The sequence below is a fragment of the Ambystoma mexicanum genome, chromosome 4q, assembly GCF_040938575.1.
Source record: "Ambystoma mexicanum isolate Mex_15411 chromosome 4q, UKY_AmexF1_1, whole genome shotgun sequence".
Classification (NCBI taxonomy): domain Eukaryota; kingdom Metazoa; phylum Chordata; class Amphibia; order Caudata; family Ambystomatidae; genus Ambystoma; species Ambystoma mexicanum.
Window position 1 is genome coordinate 972871378 of NC_090928.1, and position 26649 is coordinate 972898026.

Consider the following 26649-nt stretch of genomic DNA (forward strand, 5'->3'; position numbering starts at 1 on the left):
GAAGGGTTCCAGGCCAGGATTTCTGGGAGAATCATCTCTGATTCATCATAACAGTCCTTATGGGATTTGCAGTCCATAATGTTTTTGGTCTTTTTATCATAAATTCATTTAAACTGATTTGTGAACTGAGAATTATCAAGTTTATGGGAGTTTGTTAAAAGAGTTGATGATTTACCCTTGGGTTTTGAACCTCTATATAAGGCAGAATCATAACAATTAGAGGTTGTGATATTTACTTCCTCAACCCCCAATGTACCAATCTTATGCTGTTTAGCAGAGTTTTCATGTTCTGTGCGTTGGATAGTTCTAGGAGAGGGAACCGTACATTAATAGCATGCCATTATCTATTTAGGTATAAGGGGCATCTCATTGCGGTAAAGGTACAAATACAGCGCTGCCAAGGGGTCGCGCACTTATCAGTTGCAGGAATGATGGGTAAGGTTAGGGAACATCCCTAGATGGGGGAACACCATTTATAGCTGCACCATGTACCTTATGTACCGTGTGCACAAACGCAACTTGAGGAGTTAGTGGGACACAGCAGGGGTGGGGGTAACCAGTTCTCAGTTTCTGAGAAATGTTCCCTCTGTCCCTCCTCACCTGTGTCTTGCGAAGAGCTCTTAGTAGCCTCTGCCTGCTTCTTTCTTTTAGCCTTCCTTGTCATCTCAGTCTTTTTCTCTGAGGTAGGGGGGACTCCAAGGAGCCAAAAAGCTGTGCTGCTATAAAAAACCTGGGTTGGTGCAAAAGTATGAAGATGTTGACAGATGATCAGGTAAGTAGTGAAGGAGTCAGGATCCGGTAGAGAAGTCGAATGTTGGGACAAGCTTCTGCAAACCGGATGAATGTAGATCCGGTGAGGAATCCAGAGGACACCGCACAGACCACTCCAAGAGGCAGAGTAAGGGAACAGTAGTGCAGTGGAACCAAAGAAGGCCCACAGGATTGCTGGAGGAACGACCAAAGAGGAAAAAACAGGTAACAGGGCAAACGGAGGGAGAGCCCGGGAGAAACAGAGTGAAGCACAGGGGAGAAACTGGGAAATCAAAGCTCTGCCCCCAGAGGGCGGAACGGAGTGCAGGCAACGAGCGGAGAACCAGTAGGGAGAACCAGCCAGGACAGCGGAGTGTAGCTAGGAGGAAGTATTGAACTACGAGCGCATAGACCCAGAAAGCAGGGTTGCAACGCTCCAAGCTGTTGCAGAGCACCGAGGAAATCTTGGAAGAAAACTAGACCGCAGATGTGACTGCAGTCTAATATGTAGTGTAAAGCTCAACAGTGCCGCCAACGCTGCCAGACCTTCCAGGAATGGAGCATGACAGTATGACCCCTCTTCCTCATTGAAACCCCAGGTTTATCCAGATGTTGTTTGTTGTACAGGCGGACAAGGCAAGGAGCATGAATGTGACACCTAGGCTCCCAAGTTCTTTCAGCTATGTAATACCCTTTCCAATGGACTAGGTACTGTAATGTCCCATGTTTGTACCTGGGCTCCTCAATTCTGGACACTTCGTATTCCTCAGGTTCTTGCTCTCTGCAAGGGGGTAGATTTGGGATTTTCCTAGAGTAGGCATCTGGTACATACGGCTTCAGAAGGGGGGAATGGAATACAGGATGTATTCTCCTTAACCGGTGTGATAGTCGTAGACGAAAGGCTACTAGGTTAACCCGGGAGACTATGGGGAAAGGACTGATGTAGCGAGGAGAGAACTTTCCCCTGTGCACCCACCTAGGGAGGTATGTTGTTGATAGCCATACCTTGGTCCCAAGGTCCTAAGGAGGGTTTTGTCTCCTTTTCCTATCAGCCCAGATCTTGTATCCCTCTTTGCTAGACTCCGGGGATAGGAATGCTTCCTTGTGCGCCCGTCTGAGATCCACCAGAAGTTGATCGATCTTGGGTGCCTTGGTAGAGGGGACTCCTGTGTATGGTATATGATTGGGGTTGTAACCATGAGTATAGAAGAATGGGCTCATCCCGATTGCTGTATGTTTGGTCTTATTATATGTGAATTCTGCCATGGAGAGAAGGTCAGCCCAGTCATCCTGTGCTTGATTGCAGAAACACCTTAGATATTGTTTGAGTGTGACATTGATTCTTTCTGTCTGCCATTGCTTTGGGGATGGTATTCCAAAGATAAGGCATGTTGAATGCCGAGTTGTTTACACAGGGTGGACCAGAAGACAGACGTAAACTGCGTGGCGCGGTCAGACACTATGGTGCGAGGGATGCCATGCAGTCGGACAACATCCTGCAAGAAAATATTTGCCATCTCAGGAGCTGAAGGGAGTCCATTCAACAAAGAGAAGTGAGCCAGCTTGCTGAAAAAATCAATAGTAACCATTATTGTGGTGTATCCCCTTGAGGGGGGTAGATCAACAATGAAGTCGTTGATAAATGTTGCCACGGACCTGATGGAGTGGTGTCTTGTTGGAGCAGGCTGATTGGTTTTGAGGTGGAGTACTTGTTCCTGGCACATGCTAGACAGGAGGTAACGTAGGTTTTCACTTCCTTGTGGAGGGATGGCCACCAGAAGTGTCGAGAAACCAAGTCCAGAGTGGCCTTCTGTCCCTTGTGGCCGGCGTAGGGAAGATCATGACACCAGGTCAAGGCAAGAGTCTAGAGTTCTAGGGAAGGCACAAATAAAGCTCCATTGTGAAAATAGAGTCCATTCTGTTCCTTTAGCGGATGCCTTGGAAGGCAGGGGATCCCGGTTTGTGCTGAGGTGTGCTGGACATCTCGTAGGAAAGCATTGACCTCCCCTATGAATGACTTTTCTTCTAGTATCTTTTCAGTACTCTGATAGAGAGATGAGTCTCCCCCTAGACTGCGGGACAGGGCATCTGCTAGTGTGTTTTCCTTGCCAGGGACGTACGTGATCACAAAGTCAAAGCGGGAGAAGAAATATGGCCATCGGGCGTGTCGCGAGTTGCAACACTCCATTTGCTGGAGCATGCGAAGGTTGCTGTCATCTGTTCGTACTAGAAATGGGAAGGTAGTTCCTTGAAGGAGATGTCTCCATTTCAACGCACCTCCTGAGGCATTGGCTTCGACGATAAAGGGACAAAATTGGTCTGGTTGGCTGAGATAAAGGCCTTCATGAGTGTCCGAAAGGCAGTACTGGCATTCGTATCCCACAGGAACGTGGCCCATTTTTTGAGAAGTGAAGTGATTGGCAGAATTATCTCTGAAAACCCAGGTATAAATCTCCTGTAAAAATGTGCTAGGCAGAGAAAACGTTGGATGTCCTTGGTGTTCTTGGGTTCCAGCCACTGGAGAATGGCTCTAGTCTTTCCTGGGTCCATTTGAACACCCTCCCTAGAGAGAATGAACCCTAGATAGGAGACATTAAGAAACATTGAATTAGCATTTCTCGGGTTTGGCAAGAAGGTGGTTATTCCGCAGGCGGTTTAGCACTTCAGTGACATGCCTCCGGTGTTCCGCCGGCGAGGATGAAAAAACCAGGATGCCATCAAGGTAAATCGCTACCAAGGTGTATAGGAGGTCTGCAAATAACTTTTCCATAAACCACTGGAACACTGCAGGGCCGTTATCAAGACCGAATGGCATAACCAGGTATTCAAAATGCCCTAGGGGAGTCCAAAAAGCTGTCTTCCACTCGTTCCCTGTCCTTAATCTAAGGAGGTGAAAAGCTCCCCGGGGGTTAAACTTGGTAAAGATGCTGGATCCCTGAACTGCTTCTAAGACATCCTTCATAAGGGGAATGCGGTGCCGATCCTTGATTGTGAAACTGTTGAGTCCGTGGAAATCTATGCAAGGCCGGAGTTCTTTCGATTCCTTCTTTGGTATAAAAAAGGGAGGCACCGGTGGAAGATCGGGACTCTCTGATGAGACCGTTTTGGAGGTTGGTGTCCAGGTATTCTTTTAAGGCTCTTCTCTCAGGTTGAGACAAGGGATACATCCTGCCAAATGGAACAACCGCACCACGGATTAAATCGATTGAACAATTCTCTTTCCGGTGAGGTGGTAGTGGGTATGATATCCTCAAATACATCTAAGTAATCCTGGTAATGCAGAGGAATAGACTGAACCAGCGAAGTACATAAGGATATCGACACACCCTCCTATTGGCTCTGATGTTGCTGCTCTAACCAGTGGTGGCTGCAGTAAGGGGACTGGAAGTAAATGGTATTTGAAGTCCAGTTGATGCTAGGATTGTGTCGGCGTAACCAAGGAATTCCCAGTATGACTGGGAAATGGGTAGCACAGATTACATTAGAGACGATCTGCTCTTGATGGTGGAACATAGTGACCGTAATGGGACCGGATTCCTGGACTATGAGCCCAGACGTGAGAGGGGATCCATCCACCCCTACCTCAGGAAAAGAGTCTTTCTTTTCTTGGAGAGGTAGACCTTTTTCTGTAGCCCAGGTGATGTCAAGGAAGTTCCCTGCGGCCCCGCAATCCAGCATAGCAAGAACTTCAATGGGAGGACACTTTTCTATGGATAAGGACCCACTGAAGACTATGAGTAGGTTGTCACTTGAGGTTTCGACTCGTTGGGTGGTATCACAGGGATTGGTGAGATCACCCCCAACCGTACCATGGATTAAGGTTGGGGTGTTGCGTTTCCCTGTCGCTGTGGTGGTACTTTGGGACAATTTATAAGCCTAGCTCCTTCGTCTCGCAGTACCTATCTGCATAGGTTCATCTCCTTATGGTTTCTCTGTATAGGTAGTTGGATCGCTGATGGAAGGCTGGTACTGTCTGGTTTGTTGTTGTTCTAGTCATCGTTCCGACAAGCAGTATTCAATCTGGAGGGACAGAGTCACCAGCTCCTGGAAAGTCGTAGCACTGGCTACACGGGCCAGCTCATCCTTGATGTCGTTGTGTAGGCCTCTCCGAAACAGTGTCTGTTGAGCTGAGTCTGGCCACCCTGCATCAATCAATACATTCTGGAATGCTGAAACATAGGATTGTACATCCTGAGAGCCCTGTCTAATGTCCAACATGGCTTCATATGAGGAGTACTGAACCTCGATGAAAACGTGCCTTGAATTGTTGGGTGAATAATGCGTAAATCATTAATGGCAGGGTCAGCCTGCGTGATTAGGGGGGTAGCCCAGGATAGGGCAATGCCCACCAGATTGGATATGAGGAATCCACCCTTAGCATGATCCAGTTCATAGGCTTGAGGATGGAAAAGTAAAATAGACCGGACAGGCGTCCAAAAATTCCTTAAGGTGGCGAGGATTTACGTCATATTTTCCAAAAGAGAACGTTAATGGTGGTTGATCGCCTCTATGGTCTTCCCACACAGCTGTTTGCTGTCTCAGGGCTACATTCTCGGCTCGGCGTGACTGTACTTCTACGGTTAATCCCTGTAGGGCAGCCACCAGCTCCTGGTACTGCTCCAGCGAGGCCATGATCCTTAGGTGTCGCAATCTCTCTTCTGACAAATCTTCACTCTGTCTCTCCTCACCTGTGTCTTCCAAAGAGCTCTCAGTAGCCTCTGCCTGCTTCTTTCTTCTTTCCTTCCTTGTCATCTCAGTCTTTTTCTCTTTCTTCCTGAAGAGGTAGGGGTGAGCTCCTCCGGAGGCCACTTTGCCTGGGTGAGTAACACACCAGGCAGTGGGGACTCAGAGGAGCCAACCACATCCAGGGAAAAAGCTGTACTGCTAAAAAAAAATAAGTGGGTTAGTGCAAAAGCACAAAGATGTTGACAGATGACCAGGTAACTAGTAAAGGAGTCAGGATCCGGTAGAGAAGTGAAATGCTTGGGACAAGCTTCTGCATACTGGATGAATGTAGATCCAGTGAGGAAACCGGAGGACAACACACAGAACACTCCAAGACATTCCCAGAGGCAGAGAAAGGGAACAGTAGTGCAGCAGAACCAAAGAAGTCCCACAGGATTGCTGGAGGAACAACCAAAGAGGAGAAAACAGGTAACAGGGCAAACAGAGGGAGAGCCAGAGAGCCAAAGAAACACAGAGCGCAGGGGAGAGTCCGGGAAATCAAAGCTCCACCCCAGAGATCGGAACGGAGTGCAGGCAACGAGTGGAGAACCAGTAGGGAGAAACAGCCAAGAAAGCAGAGTGAAACTAGGAGGAAGCAGTGAACTATGAGCGCATAGACCCAGAAAGTAGGGTTGCAACGCTCTGAGCTGTTGCAGAGCACTGAGGAAATAGTGCTGGTGGCCATCTTGGAAGAAAACTAGACCGCAGATGTGCCTAGAGTCTAATACATAGTGGCAAGCTCAATGGAGCCATCAACGCCGCCAGAGCTTCCAGGAACGTAGCATGACACCAGATGCAACTGGGGGGACAGCGAACCGGGGACTGGGGCAACGTGCAGCGGGGGAGCACAGTATAATGTGAAGTATACAATAACTGCAACGACATATAGGCCACAAGTAAGTAAAGCCACCTGGGTTTCCATACTGACGAACCCCATATTTCGGGGCAGACAGGAGTTTCTCAAGCACTCTGCCCTCGCAGGTTGATGGAGAAATGTTTCAATCGACTGTTCCCAGGAGACTGTAGTAGCTGGGAGATGAGTCCAGCAGATATTTTCGAGGTCAGTGAGCCAGGCTCCTGGGAGCTCACTGGGAAAAGAAGATCTCCAATTAATAAACACTGGTAAATTGAAGGAGCATTATGGTGGAGTTAGCGGTTTCAAATCGCCCCTTGGCAAGAGGGTTGAGGGACGAGGAGATGAGCTGGGAGGGGACCAATCAGTTGATGAGTTTTGTTGTCCTAAGGGTGCAACAGTGTCTTGTCGCCTTGCCGATGTCCGTAGGGCACCTCATTGGTTAGATGCCTTGTGAATATCTCTTCATTGCCAAACCCAGGTTGCAATGTGTTTCTCATGAGAACTGGCCACTGGCAGATTAACAAAGTTCTGGTGGTCAGCACAACTATGTCATGAAATGTTCATCATTGTGGGGCATGTAGAAAGGTCTGGAATGTCACTGAGGGTGGTTTTGGGCAGAGGGGGTCAAGAAGGCTTGCTCCAATCATGGTTGACTAATGTATGCCTAGGTATAGGGGGCTGTCTCGCCAATACGCTGGATGATTAAACAGTGGTGCTAACTTTGTTCTATGTTAATAATGTTTAGCTCTATAAAAATGTGGCCAGAGTAGGCGGCGCTGACATCTCCCTTCTTTCAGTCCTGTTCCACTGTGCTGAATGAATTGTGCTCTCCCAGCTCAATCTGGCCCTGTAATAAACAGCGTTAGTTCTTGCTTGGTGTGCACTCCTTTTTGGACTACTTTGGTGTTTCTAACATTAGAAAGCCAGAGAAAACCCTGATACATTTGGAGGCCCCAGTGAGATCCTCAGTTCCCTTGAACAGCTGAGGGTATTCCACCCACCCTCCAGGGGGGGTGCGGGTAAGATGAGAGCAGACCAGTACAACATGCAGCACTGTGGAGGTCCTGCAGATGCCGAGTTCACAAAGTTCTGCCTGGTCCCGAGCGCCACCTGCGCTCAAGAGGAGGGGCAAGCCACGCGGAAGGCTTAGTGCTGGGAGGACTCAAGGACAGAGGAGTTGCTAGGGGGGAATCTCAGGAGCTACAACTAAAAGGCTAGCTAGCCCCCAGTCCCGACAGTTCCGACATCAGCATAGCCCCGGGTCTTTTCCAGACCTAGCAACACCCCTGCTCAAGGATTTCTAGGACACATGAGTGTACTCTCGCATTAACATGTCCACGGGGGGAGGTTATCTTTATTGTGTTTAGGATGCATCCTACCAAGGTGGGTAGAATGATTGACAACATGTAGTAGTAGATTTTAGTTCCATCCATCCAATACGTTTGCATTACAGCAGAATAGTGCGTAGACAGCAGCAGACCAGCGATTGTAAAGTTGCGTCGTTTTGGGAATGGGGTGTTTTTGAGGTGTTAAGCAAAGACGCGCGGTAGAGTGTTGAACGTTGAATTAAGTTGTTGATTAAACTTTAGGTGTTTTCCATTTGTCAAAACAAAACGAGCATTTGTTGTTCAATGTGGAGTCGGCCAAGGTGGAATGGCAAATACCAGAGGTACTTTGTATATAAACGCTTCGCATAATAGCAGCAGACGAGGGCCTAGAGGAGGGGCATGGCCCAGCGTGTTGCATACTAACATAAAAGGAGGCAAGCCTGTGGAGAGGGCCATTGTTGAACTAGCACTGAGAGAGTGGATGGGCCTGAAGGGAAGAACAGTGCGTATGTGTGATAGGCATGAGTGGACGGGCATGTGGAGAAGGCTGTTGAATGGGGTTAGGGTGTGAGCTCAAGGAGTGGAAAGTATAAGTGCGTGTGCAGGGAGAATAAAGGGAGGGTGCGAACGAGAAGAGTGAATGGGGGAATTTGAAGAAATTGTAGAAGAGGAGGAGGGGATAGAAGTTGTTAGAGGGTAGTATAGGGGTAGTGTCACGGCTCCAAAGTCCAAGTGCAGGAGTGGCGCGAACCAACCACCCCCACTGCGGTCTGGGCACCTGCAAGGTAAGGCTTACACAGGCCGCCGAGACCCCAGCAGGGAAAGAGGGTTAGGATCTCGTTGGTTGGATAGGTCTCGAACAGAGGGTAACCGGAGCGAGGGTTAGGAGAGGGGATGTGGACAGGCAAGGGAACACATGGGAGATAATGACAATAACAAAAGCACTAACACCCCCGCACACACACACTGTGTTTTACAATACTTTTTAGATTCAAAGGCTAGATTCAAAAGGCACTTAGCTCTGTGGTTGAATGCTGGCCTCCTGCCTGCGCACTCTCAGGTCCGGAGCTCGGAGCAGTTCAAATGCTGCAAAAGAGTTTCTGTATTAGTGACCTGTATTAACTCACATAGGGGTAATACAACATCCACATAATCCACAGTGAGGTATGCCAACTCGGGGTTGGGTTAGTGTTGGTGCATGCACATGCACACTAAGGTACGCCTGCTCGCAGAGCTCAGTAATACCCAATCATAGGGAGTGGGTTCAGAACATGCGGCCCAAGTTCGCTGCATGTGGTTTAAGCGAAAATGAGAACCATCGTGCCGCCAAAGTTTGCTGCACGCGGTCCAATTGTTAGACACCCCGTGCTGCCAAAGTTTGCCGCGCGTGGCTGCTATCAGGAAGTGCTCCCCATGCTGCCAAAGTTTGCCGCACGTGGCTGACAATGCGTTAGTACACAAACGCTGCGTGCGTTAGTCGTGATGGGTCAAGGTCGCCATAAACGGCGTTGGTTAAACACTGTTACAAGCGCTAATAGGCACTTAGCTTTTGCCCCTAGCAGGGGACATGAGTATGGTTGGGCGGTGCCCCCTGCGCGAGCCTCTCAGCGGAATCCCAATGCTTCCTGGTTTGTTCCGTACTCTCCCCCCGTGGCTGCGCTTCTAATTCGTTCGCTATAATTTCGCTGCACTTATCTGTATTATGCGAGGGGCCGGAATGTTGGTTCCTTGAAACGTGGCCCCTCGCGTGATCCCCGTCGGCAGGAGCTCTGCTGGATGCGTCCGTTCGGGTCGGGAGCTTTAGCACAAGCCCTGTGCCTTCGTTCTTTGCGCGTGCGTGAGCCCCTCCCAATCTGGGAGTGGAAAAGTAGTTCCCGGCCCGGAGGCTGCTGGGAATTGTGGTCCGGTGAGCCTGTTGCCTGCAAGAGGGACAGAGAAGCCTTCTATAAGGCTGGAGGCTGTTCCTTTGGGGTTGTTTAGTTTTAGGCCTGGTTCTTCTGCGCCCTGGACCCCTCTCCATGCCCTCACTCCCTCTGACAACCCCCTGCACCCTGACAGTACACTCCCCTGCACGGAAGGGCTCGGGTTTGGGTTTCTCAGGGTGGTTTTTGTGGAATTGTCTCACCAATCTAGGAGCATGCACATGGTGTGCGGGCTCCCAGGAATGTTCTTCGGGACCATACCCAACCCAGTCCACCAAATAGTACAGCCCATCTGGGCGACACTGTGCATTCAGAATCCCTTGGACCTCATATTCAGGATGCCCCTGAACCATAATGGGCGGTGGTTTTTTAGTGTGAATGGATGGTCGGGCTGGTTTCAACAAGGACACATGGAAAGTGGGATGGATTTTCATTTGTGGAGGTAATGCCAGCCTCACTGCCACTGGGTTGATAACATCCGTAATAGTAAAGGGACCTAAGAACCTAGGTTGTAATTTACGGGGTCCAGATAATTTAATATTTCAGGTTGACAACCAGACTCTATCTCCCTGTTGGTACTGGGGACTGGCACTTCTTTTTTTGTCCGCATATTGTTTGTATGATGTTTTTGCGGTGTCCAGATTTACCTGAATATCCTTCCAGACTTGTTGCGCATAAACCTGCCGTCCCAACAGAGTAGGTAGGTTCGTAGGATGGTCACCAGATCTTGTGGGCAATACTCGAGGGTGATATCCGTAAGCACCAAAGAAGGGTGTATGCTTGGTGGAGCTATGCACGGTGTTTTTGTATGCTATTTCTGCCAACCAGACATACTGGACCCATGACACCTCGGTGTTGGCTGTGTAACAGCGTGGGTACTGTTCCAGACCCTGATTTACCCGTTCGGTTTGGCCATCTGTTTCCGGATGATAACCGGATGATAGGTTAACCTCCATTCCGATTAATTGACAAAATGCTCGCCAAAAACGTGAGGTAAATAGAGGGCCCCTGTCTGTGATGACACGTGTGGGCAGACCGTGCAGGCGAACCACATGATGTAGGAATAGGTCCGCCAGCTCACATGCGGTGGGAACTCCTATGCACCGAATGAAGTGACTCATCTTGGTAAGGGAGTCTACTACCACCAGGATTGAGGTGTACTTTTGCACAGGTGGTAAATCTACAATTAGGTCCATTATGATTGTATGCCAGGGGGCCGGAGGAGTTGGCAACGGCTGGAGTAAACCTACCGGTTTCCGGTGACTAGCTTTATGTCTACTGCAAGTGCTGCATTCCGTTACATAGACCCGTACATCACGGAGTACTGTAGGCCACCAGTAATGTCGGGTTATGTTTTGCTGGGTTTTAGCAATACCGGGATGTCTGGCTAATGTAGTGTCATGACACCAGCAGATCACTTCCTTCCTGAGTGGTGGCATAGGCAGATATAGGGCCTTGGCGTAATATGGGACGCCGTCTACCAGTGTATGGTGCGGGCCCCTTGAACACCATTCCTGTAACTCCTGAGCAGACATGGCCTTTAACACATCATCAAAGATGTTAGGCCTTCCCACCAGCCCCACTATCCGGGTGCGCGGAATTATGGGGCGAGCCTCGCCTAAGTTCTTGCCCTCTGGCTCCGGATACCGAGATAGGATGTCGGCTTTCATATTATTTGCGCCTGGGCGATAAGTGATCAGAAAGTCGAAACTCGAGAAAAACATTGCCCAACGTAACTGGCGAGGGCTCCGAGTTTTTGCAGTTTTAATGAATTGTAAATTTTGGTGGTCAGTCATGACAGTGACCGTATGACGGGCTCCCAATAGGTAATGTCGCCATTCGTCGAATGCTGCTTTTATTGCCAATAATTCTCGATCGGCTATGGTGTAATTAACCTCTGCTGGTAGCAGCTTTCTGGAATAGTATGCCACGGGATGCAGTAACCCTGTCTTGGGGTCTCGTTGGGATAAGACTGCTCCTAAGACATAACTTGAGGCGTCGGTCTCAACTAGGAACGGCTGACTAAGGTCAGGATGCCGTAGTACTGGTGCAGAGGTGAATGCCGATTTCAGCCTTTGAAATCCTTGTTCGGCGGCTTCATCCCATACAAACGTCTTTACTTTCTTAAGCAACGCTGTAATGGGTGTCACCAATTCAAAGAAGTTTTTAATGAAGCGCCGGTAAAAGTTGGCGAAACCTAAGAATGCTTGTACTCCCTTCACAGATGTAGAAGCCGACCAGTCAACCACTGCTCGCACCTTTTTCTGGTCCATTTGTACCCCTGATGGAGTCAAGAAGTAACCCAGGAACTCCACCGTGGTCCGGTGAAATTCGCATTTTTCGAGTTTAGCGAATAGATGGTGTTCCCGAAGTCGGTGTAGCACGGCTCTAACGTGTTTCACGTGTTCCTGCATGCTGGTGGAATATATCAGGATATCATCGATATAAACCACAGCGAAGACGTCCAGGTACTCCCGTAACACCTCATCCAGGAAGTGTTGAAATGCAGCTGGGGCATTACACAATCCGAAAGGCATCACCTGGTACTCGTACAGGCCGAATTTGGTTTGGAATGCTGTCTTCCACTCATCTCCAGCCCGCACTCGCACCAGGTGATAAGCCCCCCGCAGATCTAGTTTCGTGTATACAGTTGAGTTCCGTACTTGATCCAGTAATACTGGGATTAGTGGTAAGGGGTACCGGTTTTTAATCGTAATACGATTGATTCCTCTATAATCGATACATGTTCTTAAGTCGCCCGTCTTCTTGGGCACGAAAAACAGCGGCGACGAGACAGGTGAGTTAGAATGTCGAATGAAACTGCTTTTCAAATTAGTATCGATATATTCTTTAAATGCTCGGTCTCTGCCTCCGTTAGGGCGTACACGCAGCTACAAGGCAGTACTGCCCCGGGTTCTAAGTCTATACGGAAGTCAAAAGGCCGGTGGGGTGGCAGAGTTTCTGCCGATGTTTTACTGAATACATCTTTGAATCCTTGATATTCTGGCGGCAGGTTACTGAGATCTGATGTCTCTACAGTGGCAACCGTAGGTTCCCGAACTGAAGGCAAAGACGGGACCACAGTAGTGCAGTGTGAACGACAATATGAGGAGGTCATAGATATCAACCCCTTGGACCAATCCACCAGAGGGTTATGTTTTATAAACCAGGGTAGCCCCAAGATAACACCAAACTGTGGTGCGGCAATCAAGTCAAATTGGATTGTTTCCCTATGATTCTGTTGGCTGCAAAGTGTTAAACTTCGAGTACAGTGTGTATGGGACCCGAACTCAAGGCTGTCCCATCCACCGCCCTTACTGGCATGCACATGCACACTAAGGTACGCCTGCTCGCAGAGCTCAGTAATACCCAATCATAGGGAGTGGGTTCAGAACATGCGGCCCAAGTTCGCCGCATGTGGCTTAAGCGAAAATGAGAACCATCGTGCCGCCAAAGTTTGCTGCACGCGGTCCAATTGTTAGACACCCCGTGCTGCCAAAGTTTGCCGCATGTGGCTGCGATCAGGAAATGCTCCCCATGCTGCCAAAGTTTGCCGCACGTGGCTGACAATGCGTTAGTACACAAACGCTGCGCGCGTTAGTCGTGATGGGTCAAGGTCGCCATAAACGGCGTTGGTTAAACACTGTTACAAGCGCTAGCTTTTGCCCCTAGCAGGGGACATGAGTATGGTTGGGCGGTGCCCCCTGCGCGAGCCCCTCTGCGATATCCCAATGCTTCCTGGTTTGTTCCGTACTCTCCCCTCGTGGCTGCGCTTCTAATTCATTCGCTATAATTTCGCTGCACTTATCTGTATTATGCGAGGCGCCGGAATGTTGGTTCCTTGGGGCGTGACCCTTCGCGTGATCCCCGTCGGCAGGAGCTCTGCTGGATGCGTCCGTTCCGGTCGGGAACTTTAGCACAAGCCCTGTGCCTTCGTTCTTCGCGTGTGCGCGTGTGCGAGCCCCTCCCAAACTGGGAGTGGAAAAGTAGTTCCCGGCCCGGAGGCTGCTGGGAATCGTGGTCCGGTGAGCCTGTTGCCTGCAAGAGGGACAGAGAAGCCTTCTATAAGGCTGGAGGCTGTTCCTTTGGGGTTGTTTAGTTTTAGGCCTGGTTCTTCTGCGCCCTGGACTCCTCTCTACGCCCTGACTCCCTCTGACAACCCCCTGCACCCTGACAGGTAGGGTCCACAAGGTCAGGATGGCTTTCAGGCACATGCCCCTGGATCACACAGGTACTACTGCCCAATCTCGTGAAAAAATGGTGAAGTACCACTTTCCGTTGATTCGGGACACTGCAGGACAGTGTTTCTGTAAATGGCCCGGGGAAGGAACATTCGATAGCGGAATAATAGAACACATGTTGTACTTGCTAGCAACATGTAAAGGATTGAAACTCAAGAGCAGAGAAAATATGTTTGTTTATTTATTTATTTTAATTTAATGTGATATAGTTTAAATATAAAACTTTACACATATAACAAATGTATTAATCATTACATCATTTAAGCAATTGGATACAGTTTAAAATGAGTTTCCATTTCATATTCCTCAGATCAATTAAAAGTGTAATTAGTTCCACTTATACTACATAGATCATAATGATGATCTAGGACCTATGTTACAACAAACAACATGCGCATAATAAAACCACAATTCCATTCACAATTCCATCCTTCAATCGGTGCTGTTAACTCCTTGTTGCTATGCTCAAACGACAATTCCATCCTTCATTTGATGCTCTTAACTCCTGGTTGCTACGCTCAAAGACCACAAGAGCATAAGGAACATGAGATTACATGAGATTACCCCAGCGCTCTCAAGGCAAATACTATTTATTTAGCTAATTTCTGGTCCACTTCTTTTAAGACCAATTTCTTAGACACAGAGCTCCAAACTCTGCACAGCACCATTTGCAAACCTCTGCTCTTGGCATTTATACATTGCTGCCAAAACAACACATCTTAATCGTGTATAGATGGTACACATATTTACCAAGATAGTTCATGTGTATAGTGCCCATGTTTAAGCATTCTGTCAGAATGGCGTCTCCATCATTATTGGAACTTGAGAAATACGACAACAACGGGAGATGATTTATGCGCAATAAGAGTATAAACCTCCCCAAATGCCTAGAGGGACACATGTCCAAGCAGGGTGGAGCCATCTGATATGTATACAACATGTCAGTGACAAAAGTATAGCTTTTTAGAGCTGATAGATGGAGAAAGTTTTCATTCCAGTCCCACAAGTGCATGTGCTTCTCAAGGGATTTCCTCTGAGCATATAAATCATCCCCCCAGTTAGGGGACCACCCTATGCATTCAAAAAGTTCTTTCACACTCTTATTGCAACCAGAGTTTACTCTAAGCCTATTTTCTGCATTCCCAAACCTCTGTAAAAGAAGATTAGTTGGATTATTCATCGTTTGGATATACAAGAACGCTTTCTTTTTTAGGATCATTGCCTTGAGGTACAGGATCCCTAATTCTAGACAAAGTATTGCTATAGGAATGCAACTGGGCAGCCCAAGGAGTTTCCTCTGAAATCTTCCTCAATAAGATGGAGCCATTTCAAGTCTACACTAACCAGACTCTCACGACCATAAATAACAGTCGGTACCAGGCATTGCAAGTACAATCGTCTTGCTCCAACATACGTAAAACCTCCCGTTCTTTTAACAAATTTAGTTATTAATGAAGCTAAATGTGCTGCCTTCCTTGTACAAGTTTCTATACAAATTTTGTAGCCTAACCTCACATCAAATTCAACCCAAGGTACTTATACAGGGTCGTATAGGAAATTCCAATGCCCTGAATGGTTAATCTAGGTCTGGCTATTTGTTTGGATATAAATAGCATAATCTGGGTATTGCCCCCATTAATGGTCAAGCTATTTTGTTCAGCGTAAGACCACAATGCAGTGGCCACCCGTTGCATGCCAGAAAAGGTGTGATCTAGAAGGACAAGATCATCTGCACAATGCGTAGCATCGATTTTGGGCCTGCAATCTCTATTACTTGAAAAGCATTGAGGAAGATCTGACAAATACAGATTGAAAAGTAGGGGGGCCAGAACACAGCCCTGCTTAACTCCATTGGTCGAGGCAACAGGTTCAGTCATAGACCCCCTTACATCGAGCTTCAAACGAGAAGTGTTGGTCTTATGAAGTAGTTTGATGTAATAGAATAATCCCAAAGGAGAACCCAGGAGTTCTAGCTTCTGCCATAAAAGGTCCCTTCTACCTGAATCAAAAGCAGCTTTAAAGTCGATGAATAGTGCATACAATGGATGAGCATTTATAACGTGTTCCTACCAAAGAGTTCATAAGCCTAAGGTTATGGCATGTGGAGTATCCAGATCAGAAACCTCTTTGGTATCTATACAAGATGTCCTCCTCATCCACCCACTTCTATAATTATTTCAAGAGGAACAATGCAAATAATTTGCCTGTACAATCCAGCATTGATAGAAGGCGATAATTTCCTGTATCTGTTGGACACCCTTTTTTAGCAAGGGGATCAGTATCGCTGCTTGCAGGGACATAGGGATTCTTCCTTCCTCTAGAACCTCATCAAAAGAATCTTTAACACGGTGGACCAGAAATACGAGTTTTGTCGTAACACTGCGTTAGCCAGGCCGTCCAGCCGGACACCCTTGAGGATTTTAGATTCATTTATATTCAGATTAATGTTCTCCTCATCAATTTCTAGGGACTAGTCCAGAAGTTTTATGTCAATCTGCGTATGGGGGGGAGTTGTAATTGGAATATTATGACTCAATAGAAATGTAACCCATTGATGCTCATCAATAGGGTTTAATAGTCGCTGTTTTCTACTTCCTTTGGCCTCCCCCAACAATGATCAGATACTTCTGAAACTGCCGTTGCATAGAACCACAACAAAGCGTTGCCATTGGCCATCTCTAGTAGAGGTGCGCACACGGCGTAGCCAGTTACAGTGTGCGTTCTTTATTACTTCAATCTCCTTAAGATAGTTCTTGTGTGACATTGTTTTAACTTTGGCCTTACCTAGATCCCCACATAATTTATGCTTCCTATCTCTGATTGTATCGTCATAGGTGAGAATTATCTTATGCTCTTTATTGACCAAACACTCCCTAATTGAGGCATGTGAACAGACAAAGGAGGTTATACATTTGACCATTTCCTCCATATTCATTTCCTTAAATTGTTGAAGGTCACAGTGGTCCACATTCTTAGTAAAGAGTGTTGCTCTTTGTATGTTATTTTCTGACCATTTTGACATGGGTTGTATGGCTCAGTGGCAACGCGCTCATCTTGGAAGCAAGACGACGCAGAGCAACGCAGATTTGAATCCCGGGTCTGTGCTTAGAAACCTCTTTGGTATTAAGCGCGTTATAAAAAAACAATTATAAATGATGCATTTATTTTTATTTTTATAATGATTTAATGATCACCACAGGCTGCTGCAGAAACTTAAGCTGCACAGGAAGGCTAAGGTGTGTACGAGCCCACGAGAAGAGATTGCCAGAGAACTGATGAAATTCAGGGCAGAGGCACCACCAGAATACGCAGTGAGTGAGCTGGGAAACGATCCCCCAACACAGCAGAAAAGTGTGAACGAGCCTGCGAGGGGCTCTGCAGAAACACACTGTGTGTGACGAAGGTGACTGCAGGCGGTTGGGACTTTGCAGGCACAGGGCATCAGAACCCGGACCGCTGCGCATTGGAGAGGATGCAGCAGTACTAGGTGCTTTGTGAAAGTTGCACAGACCCCCGAAACACAGTGCAACAGAACAAGGAGTTACCAGAGTACTTCAGACACCTTGGCATATGGGGAAGTAGCTTGGGGGAGAACTTGGAAAAGCATTTAATCAGACTTACTGGCTCTGGTGCTGGGATAATTGGCAGGCAATAAAGAACATTGGTGCCTAGAACTAGTGGCACAGTTCCGGTCCCTGTTTGGGAACAGACACTGTGGAGCCTACTGATTAAATTGCTTATGGAAAGTGCACAGTAGCTACAAGTTGGGTGGAGAGTGAGTGGATTACGGTGCCACTGGATGCACTGCTCCTAGTTACATCGTAGGTAAAAGCAGTGGACAGTATCCAAACCCTGTGAACCTTGGCATGGACTGCTAGCTCAAAGGGGGCAAGGAATCACACACTAACTACAGTACTGTCATGATCTCTGCTTCCAAAAGGTCAGGGTTTTCCCAACTCCCTTGGAAGCAGATCCATAACCCAGGTTCCGAGTGCCAACCAGTCCCAATTGGGACCTTTTGGACCCAGTCCTGGCGCCAGTGGCACCAGGCTCATAAATATGACCAGTCCCAGCGCTGGAAGCGCCGGGCTCATAATGCTTGGGTGGACTTACCTTCAGCAGACCATGCTGCTTACTTGCCTGCCAGTTGAGCCTCTGATCCTCTTCTGTTTGGAACTACTTTTCCTGTTGGGTGGGGCTGGAGCCACTCCCTAGATTCAGAACACTGGAACTCTTCTGGAAGGCAGGAACTCTTTTCTTACCAGGAACTCTTTTCTTACTTAGGCGTGGCTGTGGAAGGAGACACCTAAGCACTACAGGAGGCTATTTAAACCACACCCGGTGGATGAATCTTGCTTTGCGTTATTCTGCAACCTCTGCAGCAGAACGCTCATCGTGTCTTCTGCATCCGGTCCTGGGCCTAAGGAAAAAGGCTTACCATCCTGAATCCAGTCTTCAGCAACACCTATAAAGACAAGAAAGAACAGGTTAGCTTTCCGGCATCTGAAAGGCAAAGGCTTACCATCCTGAATCCAGTCTTCAGCAACACCTATAAAGACAAGAAAGAACAGGTTAGCATTCCGGCATCTGAAAGGCAAAGGCTTACCTACTCTTCGTGCGCTCCGGAGGTCTTCACACTGCATTCCGGCATCTGAAAGACAAAAGTTTACCAACTCTTCGCACGCTCCGGAGGCCTTCGGCGCTGCATCCCGCATCTGAAAGACAAAACAAGGTGCGTTTAAAGACATTGGGGAACTTTAATACTCACGTGCCATTACTCCTTTCCACATCTAATCCAGTGGGTATTCCGGCACCCTGCAGCCGCTCCGAACTCGTACCTGCAAAATAAAAAGACAGTTAGAGCGCATAGTGAAGCAGGCAACAAGCGCTTACTTACGTGCTTCCAGGCGCTTCTATTCATCACACGGGTTCCATCTTCAACTCACTTCAGCCCGTCATCCGCCATCGCCGGAACCCTGCAAAACAAGAGACATCATTACTAAAGACTTTAAAGACATTTGAATGACTCGAAACTTACCGTTCGTGCAGTAAACGACGGACAGCAGTCCTCTGAAGTCAAGAGGCCTGCGCTACCTATCCAGTGAAGAAACTGGTTACAGCACCCTGCCCCGAGGCAGATGGAGAGCTCGGCATTCACTTACCTAAGGTGAGAGCGTTAACCTTTGGGGGTCTACAGGAGAGGAGAAGAGGAAAGAGATAGGGACACCCCAATAACCCCAGTTCATTAACCCCATATTTTCTATCTGCAGACATCTTACTCTACACGTCAGGCATACAGTGCACAGAGGTCCAGCCCAAAGAGCCAACCGGGTGCTACACATCACCTTTGAAGATACGGTAGTCGCCCAGTCAAGACCGGCGCCTCTGCGAGAATCAGGTGAGCGTTACAGAACGCAAAGCCTACCGCAAAACTCTCGCCCAGGCGCTATGGAAACCTCGGATACTGACCCCCTAGCCCGGTTACTTGGGGAACTAAGGGCAGAAGTGCATGCAGCTCGTCAGGAAACGAATGCTCTAAGAAGGGAACTAATTATTTCCAAGGAGAGAACAGACAATCTTGCTAGACAAGTGCTACAGTCACAAGCCGGACAGACCCCGTTACCTGCATCAGGGGCAAATCTTCCTTCAACATCCTCTATGAATCCAGTGCAGATCAACCTACCTGGGAATGTACCTCTGGCTCCGCCCGAACGATTTTCTGGTGACCCAAAGAGGTTTGCAGTATTTATCAATCAGTGCCGGTTGCACTTATTATGCCGGCCAGCAGCCTTTCCAACTGATCAAGCAAAAGTAGCTTTTGTACTTTCGTACCTTAGTGGCAATGCGGCAGACTGGTCGATCCCTCTAGTTAATCAAGATGATCCGGTTCTCCATGATTTTCAAGCCTTTCAGCTTAGTATGGAAAAACTGTTCGCAAGACATTCATAGGGGCAGGCCTTGGACAATGAGCTTCTTTCGTTGCGACAGGGTAATTGTCATGCATGCTGGTCGCTACGCTCGTAGGACAGCGAGACCGTTCTACTCCAAATGGAGGCTATTCGATACGTTACCGGGAAAACGACGTTTACACTTTTCACGTCGCTAACTTCACGTGACTTTTGCTTCGTCACGTGAACTACGGTATTACGTATTTAAGCAGCGTAGAAACTACACTCGCTGCTTCTGATCGTCTCTATTGGCGTTGTGTAGCTGAACCTCTGATCTACTTCCTGGCATAATCCTACAGCTACTTTTGGGCCTTCGATAGCGTGTGTTCCGCCACACGCTGATTCCTGGAGCTATCCCTTCGCGTGATAATGCACACGCGTTCTCTGTCTACAATTGCGGCTGGCCAAGGCTGCGTGAATCCTGCTCGCGTGTAAAATCCACACGCGCTCTTCGTCTTCAAGTGCGGCTGGCCAAGGCTGCGTGAATCCTGCCCGCGTGTAAAATCCACACGCGCTCCTCCGTCTTCAAGTGCGGCTGGCCAAGGCTGCGCGAATCCTGCCCGCGTGTAAATCCACACGCGCACGTTGTCTTCACACGCGGCTGGCCAAGGCTGCGTGAATCCTGCCCGCGTGTAGAATCCACACGCGCTCTTCGTCTTCAAGTGCGGCTGGCCAAGGCTGCGCGAATCCTGCCCGCGTGTAAATCCACACGCGCACGTTGTCTTCACACGCGGCTGGCCCAGGCTGCGCGAATCCTGCCCGCGTGTAAATCCACACGCGCACGTTGTCTTCACACGCGGCTGGCCAAGGCTGCGTGAATCCTGCCCGCGTGTAGAATCCACACGCGCTCTTCGTCTTCAAGTGCGGCTGGCCAAGGCTGCGCGAATCCTGCCCGCGTGTAAATCCACACGCGCACGTTGTCTTCACACGCTATTTTCTTCTAACTCCTGCATCTGTGGAATTAACAGAAGGATTGATCCCTAAAGTGGGAAGGAAGCCTTTCAAGGATCATTGGAAGTGACTTTGAACTGAACTTTGGACGCTATCCTGTGGTGAATTCAACCCGTATCTAGCGTGAGCCTCGTTCCGTTCGGGATAAGTCTCCCTTACTAATTTTCCCTTCCCTGTCGTTTTGTTCTTCATTTCAAATCCATCAAGAGACTTCTGGATTGTTCTACCCAGAGATACAGGTCAGTGTGATCATTCCTGTCATTATCTAATTCATCATACTCAGGTTGGAGCAGTTATTCATGATACTTTAATTTGTCCTAGGCTAGATTACTATACCTTACCCACGCCCTTTCCAGTGATCCATCGCTCTGCCTGTTTTATCAGCCAGAGGGTTGTATCATTTGGAAGGTCTTTGTTGACTTCACGACTATCAAGTCGGGTGAACAGGGATCCGGAAGACCCTACCTCCTGTATCCTTTTGAGTATTGTATCCTTTTCAGTTGATACTTTGGTACATTTCTGACAGTAATCAAGACCTTTTGGCTTATATTGCATCTTTCAATAGACTAATAGTGGAAACTCAATGGCCTGAGGACAAAAGGATTACGCTGTTTTATAGAGGTCTACGTGGAGAGCTCAAAGACGTTTTAGCCCAAGTAGTGAATCCCCCACAAGACTGTTCGGATTATATAGACTTGGTCGTTCTAATAGATCACAGGCTGCAGAACAGGAAGGCCGATCGTTCCAAGTTTGATGCTCGAGTATTTTCCAAACCGCCAACTCCTTCCAAAGGAGTAGACTCCGGGGAACCCATGCAAATAGGGGGTCTGAAAGGTCCTCTAACACAAAGGGAGCGGGAAAGGAGGAAACAGTTGCAATTATGCCTATATTGCGGAAACTCAGGGCACTTTCTTCGAGACTGTCCGGTGAAACCTGCCAAGAAGGCAGTAGGAGCTGCAGTTACCAAAGTTACAAACTCTGAGCAGGGAAACGACCTCGCCCGACAAGAATAGAGGTCCTCTTGCCGAGCGTGAAAACCAGTTCCGTGACCTCGCATTTCGTGATACCTATGGTCCTCATTAGCCCTGATAATCCGGATCGATTACATGCAATTGAAGCTTACGTCGACAACGGTGCCATCGGCAATTATGTGGATCATGAAATGGTTTTGAGGATGAATCTAACTCTTTGTCCCAAGGCTGTAAAGGACGTCGTTACTACGGTGGATGGTACGGAGATAGCCTCCGGGCCAGTAACGCATACCACTCAAGAGGTGACGCTAGTAAGTCAAGATGGACACCATGAGAAGATCGTGTTCGATGTGATCAAGGCCCCTCAGTTTCAGATTATTCTAGGAATACCTTGGTTAGAGAAACACAATCCTCTGATCGATTGGCGAGCAAGAACGGTCCAGTTTCCAGAATGTGTCCCTACTTGTCACCCTCCACCTGGTGTTGCACTGGCCGCAATTTCTTCAGAGACTCCCCAGTTACCTCCCGAATACCTAGAATACCAAGATGTTTTCCGGAAGGATCAGGCTAACTCTCTACCTCCTCATAGGTCTTATGACTGCCAGATAGACCTGATACCTGGATCTACTCCTCCTTGTAGTAGAATTTATGCCCTCACCGAGCCTGAGAACCTTCACCTTCAACAATACCTGGATCAATACCTGGCAAATGGGTTTATTCGTCCTTCCAAGTCCCCTGCTTCTTCAGCTTTGTTCTTCGTTCCAAAAAAGGAAGGAGACCTTAGAACTTGTATCGATTATCGCTCCCTGAACCAGATCACCGTTAAGAATAGATATCCGTTACCTTTGATCCCTGAACTCCTGGACCAAGTCAGAAAAGCATGCATATATACAAAGCTGGATCTTAGAGGAGCTTACCACTTGGTACGAGTAAAAGAGGGCGATGAATGGAAGACGGCCTTCCGCACCAAGTATGGGCTATTTGAATATCAGGTCATGCCCTTCGGACTTTGCAATGCCCCGGCCGCCTTTCAATATTTTATGAACGATGTCCTCAGAGAGCTCATAGATGTATGTGTTGTTGTTTACATTGACGACATCCTCGTTTATTCTTCATCGGAATCTGAACATCGGAAACACGTGAAAATGGTCCTCGAAAGATTGCGTCAACACAAACTTTTCGCTAAGTTGGAAAAATGTGTTTTCAACGTGACTGAAGTTGAATTCTTGGGATTCATATTATCACCTGGCGGAGTGCGTATGGATTCAAAGAAGGTCGATGCAGTTCTCAAATGGCCATCACCATCCTCCGTAAAAGGTGTGCAAAGCATGTTAGGCTTCGCTAACTTTTACCGCAGGTTTATCCCCGAATTCTCTCGAATAGTCCAGCCCATCACTGCCTTGTTAAAGAAAAACAAACGTTTTGAATGGTCTACCGAGGCGGAACAAGCTTTCCAGGATTTGAAGACTAAATTTATCTCTGCACCAATCGTAAAACACCCTCGCCCCGAACTCCCCTACATCGTGGAAACTGATGCTTCAAGCCTTGCCATGGGGGCAGTTCTATCACAAAAGGACCCGGTAACCAATCAGTTGCATCCCGTGGCATTTTGGTCCCGCAAATTCTCGCCTCCTGAAATCAATTACACGATTACTGACAAGGAACTTCTGGCTATCAAGTCTGCCTTTAAGGCTTGGCGGCATTATCTGCTGGGGGCCCGACACACCGTTACTGTGATTACGGATCACCGAAACCTGCAATATTTGAAGACCGCAAAAGCCCAATCCTCTAGAAAACTCCGTTGGGCATTATTCTTTGCCGAGTTTGACTTCATAATTACCTATCGACCTGGTACAAAGAACGGTAAAGCCGATGCCCTTTCTCGGATGGGAGTGGAAGAACACTTGGTCAACCCTAAACCTGTACCAATCATTCCCGAACAAAGAATTCTGGGTGTAATCGCCACAGAATCCATAGAGAAAGTTAAGGATAAAGCCAGGCAACTTGTAACTCCAGCAGACATACAGAATTGGCATCTGCAGGGAAAGGACTTTGCAGTAAAGGACAACTTATTGTATTTCCAAGAACGATTATACCTACCCAGCACAGATTTACAGAAAAAAGTAATCTCTTGTTTTCACGACTCTTTAATGGAAGGTCATCCCGGTATAGCCAAGACCTCAGAAAAGATCAAGCGCTACTTCTGGTGGCCGTCTTGGAAAAAAGATATCAGAGACTTTATAATGTCCTGTGGAGTATGCGCCCAAAACAAGAGTCAAAAGGAAAGACCAGCAGGCCTCTTACGCCCTATTGACATCCCACCTCGCCCTTGGCATACGCTTTCTATGGACTTCATCACTGATCTACCTCCATGCTCCGGATACAATACGATTCTAGTAATCGTGGACTTATTCTCCAAGATGGCGCATTTCATTCCGCTCAAAGGCTTGCCAACAGCAGCAACTCTGGCCCGAGAATTTCTCGAAAACATCGTCCGACTGCACGGTTTTCCTTCGGTTCTAATTTCGGATCGAGGTAGTCAATTTATTTCTCATTTTTGGCGAAGTTGCTGTCGGTCGGCTCAAATTGATGTGAGACTATCGACCAGTCACCACCCTCAGACCGACGGACAAACCGAGAGGACCAATCAAACTCTGGAACAGTATTTACGCTGCATGCTGCAACAAACTGAAAAAACTTGGGAAGATATCCTTTGGATAGCCGAGTATGCCTACAATAACTCTGTCCATTCGGGAACTGGGAAAACCCCGTTTTTTCTTTTGTACGGCAGTCACCCTCGGACCTCAGAGTTGGATCCCCTCCAAGATCTTGAAACACCAGCAGTAGACTACCTGCATTCTACAATCACCCAAGCCTTTAAGGAAGATGTTTCTCACCTTCAAAGGGCTAAAGAACAATACAAGAAAGGAGCAGATCAACATCGGAAGGAAGCCCCTCACTATCAAGTAGGGGATCAAGTCTGGTTATCCACCAAATATCTATCTCTAAAAGGGCCACGCACATTCAACCCAAGATACCTTGGTCCCTATTCCATCACTACCATAGTAAACCCAGTAGCGGTCAAGTTGGACTTGCCCCCGCACATGAAGATACATCCGGTCTTCCACGTCTCTCTATTAAAACCCGTGCAACCTCAAACCCGACTAACCAAATCTCCAAAACCTATCCTAGTGGATGGAGAACTCGAGTTTGAAGTCAAAAGCATTCTGGACTCCAAGATCTCCAAATCTAAACTATTATACCTAATTGACTGGAAAGGCTACGGCCCCCAAGAGAGATCCTGGGAACCTGCTGAATATGTCCACGCTCCTCGCCTAATCAAAAGATTTCACCGAACATTTCCTGACAAGCCAAAACCCCCGGAGAAGCCCGGTTTGGGAGGGGCCTTGAGGGGGGGTACTGTCATGATCTCTGCTTCCAAAAGGTCAGGGTTTTCCCAACTCCCTTGGAAGCAGATCCATAACCCAGGTTCCGAGTGCCAACCAGTCCCAATTGGGACCTTTTGGACCCAGTCCTGGCGCCAGTGGCACCAGGCTCATTAATATGACCAGTCCCAGCGCTGGAAGCGCCGGGCTCATAATGCTTGGGTGGACTTACCTTCAGCAGACCATGCTGCTTACTTGCCTGCCAGTTGAGCCTCTGATCCTCTTCTGTTTGGAACTACTTTTCCTGTTGGGTGGGGCTGGAGCCACTCCCTAGATTCAGAACACTGGAACTCTTCTGGAAGGCAGGAACTCTTTTCTTACCAGGAACTCTTTTCTTACTTAGGCGTGGCTGTGGAAGGAGACACCTAAGCACTACAGGAGGCTATTTAAACCACACCCGGTGGATGAATCTTGCTTTGCGTTATTCTGCAACCTCTGCAGCAGAACGCTCATCGTGTCTTCTGCATCCGGTCCTGGGCCTAAGGAAAAAGGCTTACCATCCTGAATCCAGTCTTCAGCAACACCTATAAAGACAAGAAAGAACAGGTTAGCTTTCCGGCATCTGAAAGGCAAAGGCTTACCATCCTGAATCCAGTCTTCAGCAACACCTATAAAGACAAGAAAGAACAGGTTAGCATTCTGGCATCTGAAAGGCAAAGGCTTACCTACTCTTCGTGCGCTCCGGAGGTCTTCACACTGCATTCCGGCATCTGAAAGACAAAAGTTTACCAACTCTTCGCACGCTCCGGAGGCCTTCGGCGCTGCATCCCGCATCTGAAAGACAAAACAAGGTGTGTTTAAAGACATTGGGGAACTTTAATACTCACGTGCCATTACTCCTTTCCACATCTAATCCAGTGGGTATTCCGGCACCCTGCAGCCGCTCCGAACTCGTACCTGCAAAATAAAAAGACAGTTAGAGCGCATAGTGAAGCAGGCAACAAGCGCTTACTTACGTGCTTCCAGGCGCTTCTATTCATCACACGGGTTCCATCTTCAACTCACTTCAGCCCGTCATCCGCCATCGCCGGAACCCTGCAAAACAAGAGACATCATTACTAAAGACTTTAAAGACATTTGAATGACTCGAAACTTACCGTTCGTGCAGTAAACGACGGACAGCAGTCCTCTGAAGTCAAGAGGCCTGCGCTACCTATCCAGTGAAGAAACTGGTTACAGCACCCTGCCCCGAGGCAGATGGAGAGCTCGGCATTCACTTACCTAAGGTGAGAGCGTTAACCTTTGGGGGTCTACAGGAGAGGAGAAGAGGAAAGAGATAGGGACACCCCAATAACCCCAGTTCATTAACCCCATATTTTCTATCTGCAGACATCTTACTCTACACGTCAGGCATACAGTGCACAGAGGTCCAGCCCAAAGAGCCAACCGGGTGCTACACATCACCTTTGAAGATACGGTAGTCGCCCAGTCAAGACCGGCGCCTCTGCGAGAATCAGGTTAGCGTTACAAGTAGTCGCCACGAGCGGGGCCGGGGGTGAGCTACCTGCAAA